Source organism: Triticum aestivum, chromosome 6B (genome assembly GCF_018294505.1).
Source record: "Triticum aestivum cultivar Chinese Spring chromosome 6B, IWGSC CS RefSeq v2.1, whole genome shotgun sequence".
Lineage (NCBI taxonomy): Eukaryota > Viridiplantae > Streptophyta > Magnoliopsida > Poales > Poaceae > Triticum > Triticum aestivum.
The window spans coordinates 671,498,253-671,514,942 of NC_057810.1; the positions used below are offsets into that span (position 1 = coordinate 671,498,253).

Sequence of the window (16,690 nt, forward strand, 5' to 3'; positions counted from 1 at the left end):
CACTTACTTTGGTTCTGCGTGCAGCGACGCTGAGTTCCATGCAGTTTACGCATAACATGCCCGGACACAACAGCAGTCCTGGGTCCGCCACGTCAACATTGCAGATCTTCTCCATCAAGCTCGCAGAAATTGCTGGTGGCTTCAAGTGGCCATTGTTTGTGTATGGCGTGGTTGCTGTCCGAGGCGTCACGGATCACAACCGCAACCTCCTCTTCTCTTGCAATAGGAGCCAGGCCCAAGAACTTAAAGAAGATGTATGTATGCTGCGATTATCTTTTGATTTTCTTTTGGAAACCTTGGTTGCACACGTGTGCCCTCTTTTACTGATCAATGGGATGAAATTGATGATGCTTGAAGGATAGAATTTTGTGCTTGATCGACCCATCCTGCGCAATTGTGTTTATGGATAGAGTTGACTTTGAAATCCAACTGAAAGTAAAAGGTACGGGTACAACCAAGTCTCAAGATAAGCATTGATCAGCTATATGGACTGTTACGATGGCGGATATGGACCTGGTGTATCAACATTTTCTGTCAGTAACTGTTTCTGCACATTGGGGTTTTGTGTGCAGACAGTTACACGAACCTTTCAGGCCACTGTCTTGGATGTCCAGGTTGTCAAAGATGATGGGGCCTGGCCTTTTGAATACGGTGGCCGATTTACCTGCTCTCCACTGTCGAGGAAGTTTGTGTTCACTGATAGCGGAGTCACTCGCGCTATCAATCCCTCATCTAGCCAAATTGTGTTGCTTGATTCAAAAGATGGAGCATGGCTGGAAAAATGTTGTGGGGGTTACCTACATATGTGGAGGCAAGTTGTTTCGGTAGAAATTGAAGGGCGGTTAAATGTTTTCATACAAGCCTACTCCAAATCTGGCGATATCGCTTCACATGGCCAGGTTCGTTTCATACCCAAATCTTGCGGGATGAGCCATGGTAAATGTGCTCTTGGTGGCTCTGAGGTATCAATTATTGTTGCTTGGTCCCTTGTTGCTACAGACAAGGGGACGATCGCAGCACAGGGAAATTTGTTTGAATGTTGAACCTAGGAGATTTGTGGCGGGGAACATTGAGAAGAGAGGGTAACCCCAACCAAACTTTGCTCCCATATCCTTCCTGTTTTTTGAAGGAGCGCTGCTAAACAGACGATGTTGTGCAGCTGATTTTTGCACCCTCCCGCTAATGGAACCATGCATGCGTGGGGCCAAGTGGAGACCGGTCGCTGGATCTAGCTTCGTGCAATGTTCGGCTACTTAGTATCGGCTGATCAGTAGTTTTGTTGTTGAAGTGTCTCAGTAGTTTTGTACTTGATCTCCTATGTGAAGTGTCAAACCGTTTGTGTGTATCCCCTATAACTTGTGCATCCAACTACATGTCTATTGTCTTTTAGATTATGTTGGGTGGAGTATTCCTGTTTTGATTAACCGGAGGTCTTGTTGTCCCATTTCCTGTTGTGTAAATGTTCTCTTTGCTGTTTTCACTAGATTTTTATTCCGTAGAATTGCTAAATGTCACACATGTAGTTTCTTTCTCCGGACCATTCATTCGTTTATGTACTGTTGGGCCAACATGCAAGTACAGCTCGGATACACGGCTGTTCGGTTGGCCCTAGGAAAACTCAGCCACTTCCTTAGGGCATCTTCAATGCTGAACTCTTATGTAGACGCTAATGGATAAAAAAATCTCATCAAATAAAAAACCAACGGAGCGCTCCCTACCTCAACGTTGAGCGCAAACTATAGGCGCTAATTAAATGAAAAACCGATCGCTACACAACAACACCGTTGAACTCGTACGTAGAGACAAAGGGCTAAGCGCCAGGATCAATCGGGCCAACTGCTAATCGGATAGGATTCCGATCCCGGCGCCCAGCGTTGTAGATGACCTTATGCTATCCCATGGTACCGGGTCTTGTTCAATCAACCTTGTATGTCTTCTCCGTGAAGCTCGCAGAAATAGCCGGTGGCCTTAAGTGGCCCGAGACATGGTGGATCACAACTGCAGCATTCTCTTCTCTTGCGATAGGATCCAGGCGACACATGAACTGGCACAATGGGTATGCATATATGACGCATCTTGGCTAATGATAAAGCATTGATTAGTGACTAACGCATTTACATGGGAGGATATGGCCCTGGTTGTCGCTGTGAGAATTGTTTATGCACAATAGAGTTTTGCTTGCAGTGGGTTAGAAAATTGGTCCAGACCACTATTTTGGGTGTCCTAGTTGTCAAATATGGGTCTTGGCCTTTTGAATATGGTGGCCGAGTTGCTTGTTCCTCACTATCAGGAAAAATTGTGATCACTGATACCTGAGTTGCTCGTATGATTAATCCCCAGTCTACCCAAATCGTGTTGCTTGATTGAAGAGATGGAGCAATGCCGAGAAGCGTTGATAGTTATCTACATTTGTTAAGGCAAGTAGTTTCTATACGTATTGAAGGAAACGTTGGACGTTCTCATTCAAGCCTACTCAGAATCTAGTGATATCTGCACAAGGCATGTTCGTTTCATGACTAAGTTCTGCCACATAAGCCAAGATAAATGTGCATTTGGTGACACTGAGGTGGTGATTGTTGTTGCTTGGTTCCTTATAACCACAGACAAGAGGGAAGTCACGACACAACGAGGATTTGTTTGAAGCTGCCAGCTAGGAGATTGTGGTGTGACAAAGGGCATCATCGACCAAACCTTTGCTTACCATCGATCCTGGTTGTTACGGAGTCTTTAGTTTTTGTGTATGTAAAATGACCAACTATATGTGTATCTATTATAACTTATAACATCAAGTTATTTGCTATTGCCTAATAGGTTGAGAACCAACCTGTGGTTGGATCGTTAGAGGGACAGTGGTATTCCCAGCCCACCAGGGTTCAAGTCTCTTGAAGATACTCATAAGGGTTGGGTGTGCGTGTGTGCGTTCATAGGGGTGAGTGTATGCACATATGTATGACCGCCTGCGTCTATACTGTGTTAAAAAATGCCTAATAGGTTATGTCGTGTGAATATTTATTTATTAATCAAAGGTCTTGCTATCTCATTTCCTTTTGCATATATGTTACCTTATTGTTTTCCCTATACTTCCATTATGTCGAATCGCTAAACATCATTGAGGTAATTTTTCCCGTCTCTTCACTCGCTTTTTATCGGTGAAACCAATATGAGGCAAACCGTTCCGTGAAAGCTCCAGAGGATTTGGTATAATAAAATAGATTAAAGCGTATGCATTGGGCAGGGACGCGTACACATTACATAAGAGTGAAGGGAATCACCAGATTATGTGATATTTGGCCGGTAAGTCAGATTGACCCTCACGTATGTCCAAAGATAAGCCTCGATCTTAACATTCTCGTGGGAGTACAACAACAGCACACACACGGGCTATCCCTGGAACTCTCTAGAATATACGATTCACACAACACCATATATCCATACAATTTTAACATTTGGAAGCACATTTTCTACTTTGTTGAACAATTGATCGTTTCATTTTGTTTTAGCTAAAACCAGATCTATGTGTATGATGTGCTGAGATGATTGGATTTTCCACTGATTAAAACAAGATCTATGGGCACCGTATACTGAGAAGGCGGGGTGCGGAGACATAAATCCTTTGCTTTTTTTTGCGGGAAGAAATGTAACCTTACGAGCTTTTGATGATGCCACTTCACTGCCTCCAACTTGCTTCTTTTCCCTTTCTAGCATCTTGGTGTCAACGGGGGATAAGTATGTTCTATTAGGTTGTGCACGTTCTTTTTCTGTGAGTACTTTTTTACAAGCTTTCTTCTTTGTTTGCTTCTTGTCGAGCTTGCGACAACTTTTAAATTTTATCCAGTAGTACTCTATATTGTCGTGTATGGCTACCATATTATTTATGTGTGTGAGACTATGTTGGTTTGTTTAGTAAAACATGGTTGTACGACTTTGCTTATAGCTTGTTGCCATGTTTACATATTTATGTCTCGTCATGTCAGGGAGCTCGAGCTCTCCCAGGCTCTATTCTGAGGGAGCCTAGAAACTAACGTGCTAATATTTTCTTTCAACTAGAAAACAAAATAGACAATTCTGGATTGAACACCATTATCTTTTCCAAAAAGCAACTTGTCGTTTCAACTGAGGAAATTGATCTTTTTCGGAAAAAAGAGAAAGTTAATAGAAATGCACACGCACACACATGCACACTCATCCTATGAATATGCATATGCACTCACTATCTCAATGAGCATCTCCAAGAGATTGAGCCGGTTGATCTTGAGGTTGACAAAGTCGCCACAAACACATTATAGTTGATGGGCACACCATATCACTGAAACAATAGCGTCATAGAACCTGAAATAAATCCAAAAAATATACAAGCACATGTTCCAAATTTAGGACTTAAACTCGGACAAGTTGATTCCACCACAAAGAATCTAACCATCTAAGCTATGCTTAATTCGCTAATATTTTTTGTCTTGCTTGGAGCCTCGATCATTTCCTCAATTTTTTGGATTGGAGTAAATGATGGGCATGGGCGAAGCCACATGCACACTTCATCGAAGCGTGAAAGACGCAGCCGCCTTACGGATTTGGCCTTGCTCTTGACAAAGTTGTATTTAAACACGCCGTCCCAAAAGACAAAGTAGGCACACCCGTCACCTTCGTCCATTTTCGTTGCGAAGCTGGTAGGAGATCCAAGGAACAACATGTGGTCACTTAAGTCACGACTGTCTCTCTCGACCCATTGTATCTTCCCACTACTTGGCTCCTTCTGCATCACGCGGATCCTCAGCCACATCATGCTCGCCAGGTCGCTGTACATGTAGCCATTATAACAATGGGTTCTCAACAGGACGGATGCCAACAATAGCTCGCTATGTGACTCTACGATGTAACTGCATGCATGAGAACAACATATATCACTTTTTATATCCCATGTCCACTCGAGGCTACTGCCGTTATCACTGTCATTGGCTTCAAATTTCATCATCGTCAGGACAGACCCAAGAGAATCGCCGGCGAACACTAGGAGCTTGCCATCATGATACATGGCATAGTGTCTCCCTGATAATTCTAATCTCTTCATCAGGACCGTCCATGCCAGATCGTTGGAATGCAGGATCGCCACTGTAAATATCACGTTGCACGAAATGTAGGGCAGCTTCCGGTATAGAAAAACAGTGCCATCGCCGTAGACGACGCCGCGCACCTTCTTCATGGACGTTCTTATCTCATCTGGTAAGGGCGGTAGGTGGCTGGCTGCTCTGGTACGAATGTTGATGAGCCTCGGGTCAGGACATGCGACAAAGAGCCACGCGGCGGTGCCTACTTTGTGATATGTGAAGGTGGTACCTCCGGTGGCTCCACTAGAACGATGTCGCCGTGGCTCGACGCCTCAGGGGAGCGACGGGAATCGACAATGGAGTGCAACATCCTGCCGGTGCACGTAGTGAGAACCCACGGCAGGCACGTGGGGCGGGAGAGCAGCGCCGCCGCTTCGCGCCACGAACTGTAGACGGCGTGGAAGTGGACGAGATCGGCGGCGTGCTGCAAGCGGCTGGAAACCTCGAGGAGCAGATCCGGCGGCAGACCTGTCCACTGGCTGGGCGTGGGCGTGGGCGTGGTGCACTCCATCGGATTGGATCGGATCTAGTCTAGGAGATATATAGGTCGGGAACCACCTGATCGGGTACATATATAGATCAATCTTTCGGGAAACTCTCCGAATCAGAGAGGGTTTCCATATCGTCAGACTGATCCTGCGCCATCGATCTCATCCTCCATCTCATGGCCGAGAGCTTCCAGCACCTCGTTCCTAGGAGTACCATATATCTCTCCGGGTTTCAGTCAATCGGTCTTCTCCTGATCCACGCCACCGTCCCGCTGTCCTTCCCTGCACGGCCTCCACCCGGATGAACCACTGAACCGCGCGATGTACCCCGTGTTCAACCACGCAGCAGCACCGTCGCATTAGTAGGGGGGTAGGGAGGGGGCCGGCAGGTTCACCAGCCAGAGGAGGGGCTCACCAACCGGCAGGAGCTTGCTGGTGCAGATCGTATCCTGCGTCGACTCTTCACGGCAGCGGCGGCAAGCTCCAAACTTTGGATGCTCCCCTTTTCTAGTTAATTTCCATGTTCTGATTTGTAAAATGCAAGCTGTTGGTCATTTTTGTTCTTGTTTTGAAGTAGAGTATTGCTACTGATCGGTTGTACTATACCATAATCCATAATAGATGTGTTCTTATTGTGTTTTACCTCGTTTCTGTGTGTGCAAACTAACAGAAAAAAACCAATCAATTTGGATGACATATTTCGTAGATCACGAAATGATATCATGCTGCTCACCTTTTAATCCTCTAACTCAAATAACCCCAATTAGGTTTTCGGCCAATCTTCTGAGAAATTCTCTTTTGCTTAATTAATTGAAGGATCGAAGCCTCTGGCCTCCGGTTTCCCCCTCAAAAAATAAAAAAAGGATGATTTTTAAACACAGTACAGACGCAAGCACTCATATACAGGTGCATACACTCACCCTTATGAATGCACACAGGCACTCGGAAAGACTGAGCCAATAAAAAAAGAATGATTGGATGGTAGACCCAGATTTGGAAGCATAATTTCTATTTTGTTGAACAATTGATCATTTCATTTTGTGTTAGCTAAAACCAGATCTATGCGTATGATGTGCTGAGATGATTGGATCTTCCCCCGATTAAAACAAGATATATGGGTACTGTATGCTGAGAAGGCGAGGTGCGGAGACATGAATCCTTTGCATTTTTCTTTGCAGGAAGAAATGTAACCTTATGAGCTTGATGATGCCACTTCAATGCCTCCAACTCACTTCTTTTCCCTTTCTGGCATCTTAGTGTCAACGGCGGGAAAAGTATGTTCTATTAGGTAGTGCTCGTTTTTTTTCTATGAGTACTTTGTCACAAGCTTTCGTCTTCGTTTGCTTCTTATCGAGCTTGCGAGAACTTTTAAATTTTATCTAGTAGTACTCTATATTGTGGTGTATGGCTATCACATTATTTATGTGTGGGAGGCTATGTTGGTTTATTTAGTAAAACATGGTTGTACCACTTTCCTTGTAACTTGTTGCCATGTTTACATATTTATGTCTCGTCATGTCAGGGAGCTCTAGCTCTCCCAGGCTCTATTATGAGGGAGCTTAGAAACAAAGGTGCAAATATTTGAACCAGAAAACCAAATTGTTTATAAATAGGTGGTTTCGGACTGATCACCATTTTCGGTTACAAAAAGCAATTTATCCTTCAACTTAGGAAATTGGATTTTTCATCTTACAAAAACATAATACAAGTGCAGACGCTTACATATATACATATACACCTCTATGAATGAACATATGCATTACCTACCCCTATGAGCACCTTTTGAGAGATTGGGCCAGTTGATCTTGAGATTGACGTAGTTGCTACAAACAAATCATAGTTGACGAGCACAACATACATTAGGGAACCTAAAATAAATCCAGAAAATATACGAGCAGATGTGACAAATCTAGGACTTAAACCCGAGTGAGTTGGTTCCACCACAAAGAATCTAATTAACCATCTACGTTATGCTTAGTTCACTGATCTTTTTCGTCTTGCTTCGAGCCTTGATCATTTCTTCAATTTTATGGTTTGGAGTAAATGATGGACATGGGCGAAGCCACATGCACACCTCGTCAATGTTGCAAAGATCCATCCACTTCACGAGTTTGGCCTCGCGCTTGACAAAGTTGTATTTAAACACACCGTTCCAAAAGACAAAGTAGGCGCACCCGTCACCTTCGTCCAATTTCGTAGCGAAGCTGGTATGAGATCCAAGGAACAATATGTGGTCACTTAAGTCTCGACTGTCTCTCTCGACCCATTGTATCTTCCCATTACATGGGTCCTTCTGCATCATCACGCGGATCTTCAGCTCCAGCATTCTCGCAAGGTCGTTGCGCGTGCAGGTGGAACGATTCCACCATCGACTCAACAGAACGGATGCCAACAATAGCTCGCCATGTGACTCCACAATGTAACTGCATCCATGAGAATAACCTATATCCCTGTTCATATCCCATGCCGGGTCAAGGTTACTGCTGATATCACTGCCATTATCTTCGATCGGAACACACCGAACAGAATCGCGGTCCAGCATTAGGACCTCGCCATCATGATACATGGCATGGGGTCGCCCTGATAATTCCAATCTCTTTATCATGACTGTCCATGCCACATCGTTGGGATGCAGGATCGCCGCTGTAAATATCCCCTTGAACGAAATATAGGGCAGACCCTTAATATGTCTGTATAGAAAAACAGTGCCGTCGCCATAGACGACGCCGCGCACCTTCTTCATGGACGTCCTTATCTCGTCTGGTAAGGGAGGTAGGTGGGTGGCTGCTCCGGTACGAATGTTGATGAGCTTCGGGTCGGGACACGCGACAAAGAGCCAGGCGGCGGTGCCGTCCGTGCTGGCCACCCAGTTCTTGATATGTGAAGGTGGTACCTCCGGTGGCTCCACTAGAATGATGTCGCTGTGGCCACCATGACAGGTCGACGCCTCAGAGGAGCGACGGGAATCAACAATGGAGTGCAACATCTGGTCGGTGCACGTAGTGAGAACCCACGGCAGGCACATGGGGCGGGAGTGCAGCGCCGCTGATTCGCGCCACGACCTGCAGACGGCGTGGAAGCGGACGAGATCGGTGGCGTGCTGCAAGCGGCTGGAGACCTCGAGGAGCAGATCCGGCGGCAGACCAGCCCACGGGCTGGGTGTGGGCGTGGTCGTGGTGCACCCCATCGGATCGGATCTAGACTAGGAGATAGGTCGAGAACCTCGTGATCAGGTGTATATATAGATCAATCTTTCGTAACCCTCAATCTTCGGGAAACTCTCCCAATCCGAGACGGTTTCCATATCGTCAGACCGATCCTGCGCCATCGATCTCATCGTCCATCTCTCGGCCGAGAACTTCCAGCACCTCATTCCTGCTATATCCCTCCATGTTTTAGTTAATCAGTCTCCTGATCCACGCCGCCGTCCCGCTGTCCTTCCCTGCACAGCCTCCACCCCGATGAACCATAGATCGAGCGCCACCGCGCGATGTATCCCGCGTTCAACCACGCAGCAGCACCGTCGCATCAGTAGGGGGGTAGGGAGGGGGGCGACAGGTTCACCAGCCAGAGGAGGGGCTCACCAACCGGCAGGAGCTTGTTGGTGCAGATCGTATCCTGCGTCGACCCTTCACGGCAGCGGCGGCAGGCTCCAAACTTTCAATGCTCCCCTTTTCTAGTTAATTTCCATGTTCAAATTTGTAAAATGCAAGCAGTTGTTCTTGTTTTGAAGTAGAGTTTTGCTACTGATTGGTTGTACTTTACCATAATCAAACCTGGCCAAATGGGCCGGTCAGCGACCGCGACGGTGCCGGAGGCGCGGGCCTCTTGCACGACGACGGTGGAGATGGTTCCCTCCCGCTCGGCTTCGGTGTTGCTGCTCCCGCAGCTTGGCACTTCTCTTCGGTCTTCTTGGCCCCGTGTTGATGTTTGCAGTGAGATAGTGTGGGTGGCGGCGCAACTGTGATGGCGCATGATGTTGGGCGATGGTTTGGCTGGTCGGCTTCGGTTGGGCGGTGGGGTTTGGAGTACGGGAGAAATCCTTGCCGGTTTGTCCGGCTCCGATGCGGTAACACCGGCGGGTGCCATCATTCCTTCCTGAAGGGTGTCAGTGGTAGCCATCCCCTACTTCCCTCAGTGTGCCGGGGGAAACTCTAGAACATGTCCGGGAAGCAGCATCGTCGGCATCGTATCCCTTATTGGAGGTGCCGCTTGGTACGCGGCGATTCGGAGTCTCGGGCTGTGGTGGTTTGTTTCCGGAGGGTGCAGCGGTGGCGGGTCATCCGCTCTTTGTCAAGCTGCTGTTGTTGGCATTTGTTTCTTCTTTTTCTTTTGGGCTTGATGTGTTTATAGTCCCAGCAATGCTATATGTACAGTGTTGGTTGTTTTGGAATACAAAGCGGTAGGACCCTTTTTTCGGTAAATGGGCCTAATCCGACACATTTATAATCGGGCCATGCCGGCACGTGGCCCACGTAGGGTCGTGCCTGGGCCGCGAGGCTGGGCATGAGTGCCTGCCCGGCCTGGCACATTTTTATTTTATTTTTTCTATTATAGAAATAAATACATAACAGGGAGAAGGGACCGAGAGACGCGTTGTCTCCTAAAAAAAGAGGTGTGCGTCCTGGAAAGCTAGCACGAGCGCACAATCATGCCTTGATGTGCCTCATGCCAGCGAACCAACCTGTGGTTGGATCGTTAGAGGAATAGTGATATCCCAGCCCACCAGGGTTCAAGTCTTGGTGCTCGCATTATTTCTGGATTTATTTCAGGATTTTCGGCGATGCGCTTTCAGTGGGAGGAGACGTTTCCGTTCACGACGAGGTGCCTATGATGACTTCGTAAATTTCAAGATGACATGTGGGCTCAGTCTATCGGAAGTACTCATAAGAATAAGATATACGTGTGTGCGTTCATAGAGGTGAGTATATGCGCGTATGTATGAACGCTTGCGTATGTACTGATGTTAAAAAAAAGATGTGCCTCATGCCACGAGAGTACGAGAGAATAGCAAGGGGAACTAGCGATCGTACCATCATCTGCCGCTAAACGGGCAATCATGCCGACCCGTATAGTGAGGGGGCCGTGCGCAGGGAGGACAACACGCGTGCCGGCCCGGTACGGCCGTTGTACTTAGCGTGCTTGGCCGGGCCGTGTCATGTCTGGCCTGTTTAACTCCGTCCGGGCCATGCCATGTTGGGCCAGCTCATTTGGCCAGGTTTGCCCATGATAGATGTGTTATTATCATGTTTTACCTTGTTTCTGTATGTGTTAACTAACAGAAAAAACCAATCAATTTGTATGAAATATTTCGTAGATCACGAAATGATATCATGTTGCACACCTTTTAATCCTCTAACTCAAATAACCCCAATTATGTTTTCGCCCAGTTTTCTGGGAAACTCTCTTATGCTTAATTAATTAATTGAAGGATTGAGGCCTTTGGCCTCCGGTTTCCCCCCTCAAAAATAAAAAGGACTGACTGGATGGTAAAGTTGTAATTTCTAGACCCAGAGCATGGAAGCAAGCATGCCAAACATTTTCTGTTTTCTTAACTAGATGCTTCAAATATGTCTAATTTAATTAAGTTGTGATAGCAACACTTTTTTTTGCTTCGGCGTCCATGTTTCCTAGGTCTCCTATATCTATTGTGCTGTTTATGTACAACTAGTAGACCCTTGCGCCAAATGGCGCAGAGGCACACTAAATCCATGGGTGCGATGAAAAAAAAATCCATAGTCGAATCCCCTTTAATATGAACTTGGTGGATTAGTGTCTACAATGAGATGTATATACTCATTTTATTTTGATAGCACAGAGTCCTATTTAAAACAAAATATAATTTTTAGTTAGCTTAGTTGTGGCCAAGTACATATGATAATAAACCTGATCTCTTTTAGTAGAAAAATGTGTCTTGTTGTGTATAATGAGATACTCCTATATCACATTCTAATTTGGTGGTATTCATTCCAGGAATGGACCGGGATCCCCTCGATGCACAAACGGACATAGTGCATCATGTCTTCATTGTCAGCGTGCGCCTCGAGTCTTCATGTCTTCATTGTCAGCGTGCCCCTCGACTACATCGAGCAGCGGTCTCTGCGCCGGGAGGACACGCGCGACCTGTCGCTCTGGGCGTGGACGTCTGACCCCAACGCCATTCCTAAGGTGAAGTGGCTCACGCTGCCCGCCCACGGCCACCGACGCCGCGGCCGGCGCGGCCTGAGACACCGTGTGCTGCTGCACCTGGACCTGCTCGAGGACCACTCTTAGGCGCGGGACGACGACTACGACCCACCACCTCCTGACCTCTACGAGTACAGCTGGTTCCGCCGTACAGTGGACGACACAGTGAGGCGGGGTGACAGGCATGCTGGTCAGCCTAGCGACGTCCAGCGCCCGGCGCGGCGCGACGATGACGACGACCGCGGCGGCCGCCGCGGGCATGATGGCCCGCGCGCACAGGGCGGTTGGCGCGACCGCATCCGTCGCTCCCTGTCCAGGGGCGCCCGTGACCGCCAGCGGCAAGATGGCCAGGAGAGGTCCCGCGATGGCTCGAGCGGCACGGGCGGGAGGCGCCATGGCGCTGAAGTTGTGGCCGCCCTGGGTGACGTTGCGCCGGCCGCGCCACCCTTGGTCCTGATGGGCTCCGGCTCCGCTAGTGACGAAGGGGCAGGCGCCTTAGAGCTACAGCCGGTGCGTGGCCGCAGCCCGGCATGCCAAGGCTCGCCGCGGGCTGCGCGTAGACGCTCCCAAGAGAGTCTTACGCCACCGGTCTCGCCCCCGCTTTCCCCCACGTCGGTGCTGCCTCGACTTGCTTGCTCCAGGAGGGACGAGGCTCGGGCAGTACAGCACCTCTGGCGGTCCCATCCTCGACGGTATTGCAGCTGTGCTCACCAACGCATCTCTGCTCCCTCCTCTGTCGTCGGTGAAGCCCCCTGGGTTCGAGGCATCGCCCCCCCGCTGCTTCAGCGCACGCCATCCCCGGTGCGGCTCCGCAGGGTTGCTGCTGATCTGCAGCCAGCTGGGGTTAGCCTGACCGTGCTCTTTGAAGATCGGCAGGAGCCCTTGTTGCCCTCCCCTGCATCAACGCCTCCCAGGTCAGGGTGGACACGGTCCGGGCCTGTCCGGTCACGGTCCGAGCCGTCGTTTGGACCGGCCGCCGGCGGTCCGGTCCGGACCAGACCGAGCACTGCAGCGGTCCCGATTTCAGGGACCGGACCGGCAGACGTGAAGCTCGGTGCGGACCGACGGTCCTCACGGTCCCGGTGATGTCGAGTCACTGCCATGTGGGCCTAGGATGTCGGAGAGGTGGTCAGAGATGAAGCACGGTGGCCGGAGCAGGAGAAGACGCACCTGCTGGGCGAGGAAGAGGCACGGGGGAGAGAGGGAGCGGCGCGGCCGCGCGGAGGAGAGGGGGAGCGGCCGCCCGAGGGAGCAGCGGCGTAACACGTGAGGGATAGGGAGCGAGGAAGAGGGCGGCGCGGCCGCGCAGGTGAGAGAGAGGCGCGAGGGAGAGGGTGGTGCTGTGGCGAGGTGGAAGACGTGCGTGAGAGCAGGGGCGACGGGTAGAGGACGTGCCGTGGAAAGTGCTGTTAGCCATGAACCTGCGCACATTTATTACTTAGCAACTTTCTTGGTTGCATGCAAGCAATCTATCACGTGCATGAGCCCAGGAATATTCGTCTACACCTATGCCTTGATGAGTGGGTCAAATTGGACGTGGAGTTAATTGTGGGATGGCTCCGTGATTCTCGGATCGAACCTGTTTCTCTCGTTAGTCCCGAATAAAAGGAAAGAGCAGCGTGGAGTTAGTCGTGGGATTGACTCGACCGTGCTAGGATAACTTCCCTTTACGGAACGAGCATGCAAAATCAGGGGAGAATCGGTTCAAGAATCCTGTAGGCAGTTATTTCCATAGATGTAGCGACAGATTATGGAGGGATAGCGCCGTGATTATGGGATATCCTTATTTTCTCTCGGTCTTCTTCGGTCCGACCGAGCGGGCCGGGCTTTAACCGGACCGGAACGAAAATTTTTCGGTCCATATTTCACAGACCGGACCGGCTATTTTTTTGAACGGGCCAGGACCGAGCTGGGCAAGACCGAGCGGGCCACGAGCGGGCCAAAAAGCCCGCTCGTGTCGTCCACCCTCACTCCCAGGCCTCCTGCTGCGCGCCGTAAGACTCTTGCTGGAGTGAACATTGCCCGGACAAGTGCAGGCCTCTCGCTGCACAGGACCAGTGCGAGGCTCAAAGCTGCTGGCAGAACAAGGGTGGTGCCGGCGCTGGCGGCTAAGGCGGCTGAGATCCTGGTTGCTCGCAGTCTGGGGATCGTCAAGGACGGAGAAGACATCACGACCAAGGCCCTGGATGCATTTGCTGAGCGTTTCAAGGAGCAGTTGCCGCTGAAGGTGATCTCTGCCATGCGAGACTTGTTCAGGTTAGATGATGTGCAGGCAATGGGTGTGGAGGACGCCCTCATCCAGCATGGAGGGGAGGGTGCTATGGACGTGGAGAGGATGCACTAGTAGAAAAACACCTAATAGTCCCGGTTCGTAAGGGCCTTTAGTCCCGGTTCATGAACCGGGACTAATGGGCCGTTACTAATACCTCCACCCATTAGTCCCGGTTCAAACAAGAACCAGGACCAATGTACCTCCACGTGGCCCTGTGTGCCGAGCCCAGTCAGGGGTCCTTTGGTCCCGGTTGGTGGCACCAACCGGGACCAAAAAGCATCCACGCGTCAGCATTCCAGTGGTTGGGGTTTTTGTTATTTTTTTTGAAATGAGGGGGGGATTGGGGGTTTTGTGGGGTTAATTTACGTGTTTCATATATTGTGTTAGCTAGCTAATTAATAGAGAGAAGTGTCCTCTCTTATGTCCGTGCTTGGTCGACTCTATGTACTATACATACATAAGTGATCGAGAGAATCATTCAGTACAGAAGTTCATGCATATCGAGAGAAGTGATCGATCAACCTCTCTCCTTCTCCGAGAGATTGGTCGAACAACAAGTTTTCGTATATCATGTATCTGACGCTACTGGCTACATACATGCATGTACAATATGTATAAGATCTCTTATAATTACAATCCCCTAGCAATTGAAATCAATTTCCACATGGTATTCTCCGGCTTTATTGATGACGTGGTCAAGAAAGAATCCCGCCAATTACTCTTGAATTGCTTTCATGTGATCTGGTTCTAGGAGTTCATTCCGCATCTGCCACGTCTAATTTGAAGAAGCGGGTTAATTAATACATACATATGAATGAAACTCAACAGAAATGATGGTGTAATAAAATGAAATTGTGAATATTATTGCTTATGAACTTTATATTGTCTTTGAGAGTAGCCCCGCTTGTTTTTCAAAGTCGCGTTGTGGATGAACTCGCACACGTAGTACCCACAGAAATCATTCCCTTCTTCCTGCCACAATCACTTTACGAGAAATAAAGGTCAATCAAACTGATAATGAAGCATTATAAACGGCATTGATGAAAGTATAGCTATAGAATCAACGGGAGATGCGCGCAACTAGCTAGCCAGTAGTACTTACTTTTGGGTATGTATATCGCAGCTCCTTCGGCAGTCCCGGAGCTTCTGCGGTGAACTGTTTCCAAACCCTGCAAGACAAAGAAAATAATTATTATTACTTGAGATATCAGGAAATGAACAAAAAGTTGCCGATATGGTGCGATAATGATCGATTGAACTTACTTGCTGATCATTTCAGTCATGTCCGCATAGGATTTGGGATCTTTCCGTCTCGAGTCTAAGACGGTTACTAGTCCACGCTCAAGCTTAATCTCCAGAAGAATATAGTGGTACCTGCTCACGCATGCATAACTCATCAATTACATTACTATAACCTCGCTCGAGTAATAAGGGAAACCGAATATGCACACGACAGTAACACTCACTTGTCGTTGTAAGGAAAGAGTATGGTATCTTTGTTTTGATTTTTTATCAATGATTGTAGCACGTTGTCCTCGGCCTCTTTGATGTCCTTTTTAACCACAAATTCATCTATGATATTTGTGTTAATGAACCCAATATCATAAATTTCTTGTTTTTTGCACTCGACGATCTTCAATCTGCATAATATATTGAGGATAATTAATTATAAATACATGAAATGAAAGAGCCGAGCTATATATAGAGACTTAATGACAGAAATAGTACTTACAAATAGTAGCAAAAGACCATTAGTTTATCGAGGGCCTTTTGATTGAAGAACGCGAAGAATTCATCAAATGGAATAGTCAACAGATCATTTGCAACGAGATCGTGCTCCTCTTTAATATGCAGATACAAAGCATTCGTACCCTCAGACTCTCTACAGGTTTCCATGTAGCAATTATGGAATCTTCGCATCATTGTTGTCAGAGATTTTTCATGTTTGACGAGAGGCTTCCCGTACTCGTATCTGTGTTCGTCCACCTCCAAGAAATCAGGAAGTGCATCATCAGGCAGGTAATCGTCAAGACTGCCATAACCGGCCACCGTCCCCGGAGCATTAGACACATTGCGCGAGGGCACGATTGTTGTGCTTGTTCGCCGAGATGGGCAATTTTTTCCCCTTTGCTCGTTCTTTTGACCTTTTAGCACTGACAGTAGTTCCCGACCACTGGGCTTGGAGATATGTCTGTTCAGTAATGCGCTCATAGTTGGTTCTCGGCGGAGACTTTGGTGGTTTCCTCAGGGCATCGATAGTGCGCTTTGCTTTCACCGGATCTACCTTCTCCTCCGGAGGTGGATGTCTCTTTGCTTTCACCCCTTCAAAGAACTCCTTCATGTGGGTCCGCACAATCGTATCGTTTTCCTCCTTGGACCTCTCGTACGGTAACTTCTCTAGAGGCTTGAGAGATGGACCGTATTTGTATTGCCTCCCGCCTCTGGTTGTGCTACTAGACGCCGGAGCAGACGGAGCGGCTGCGGCGTCTGTCTTCTTTCGTACTTGCTTACGAGGCGGAGGAGAAGGAGTACGACGCGCCGGAGCAGCCGGGGCGGCGGCGGGTCTCTTCCGCCCTTGCTGGCGAGGCGGAGAAGGAGGATGCTGCTGGCTGCTCGGGAGCGCCGGCGCAGGCGGAGAAGGA

General features: G+C 48.6%; 1 pseudogene; it reads left to right on the forward strand.

Annotated features, from left to right (window-relative positions):
* The first annotated feature begins 56 nt into the window (after positions 1-56).
* On the forward strand, positions 57-1,086 carry LOC123139576 (uncharacterized; annotated as a pseudogene).
* The last annotated feature ends 15,604 nt before the right edge of the window (positions 1,087-16,690 follow it).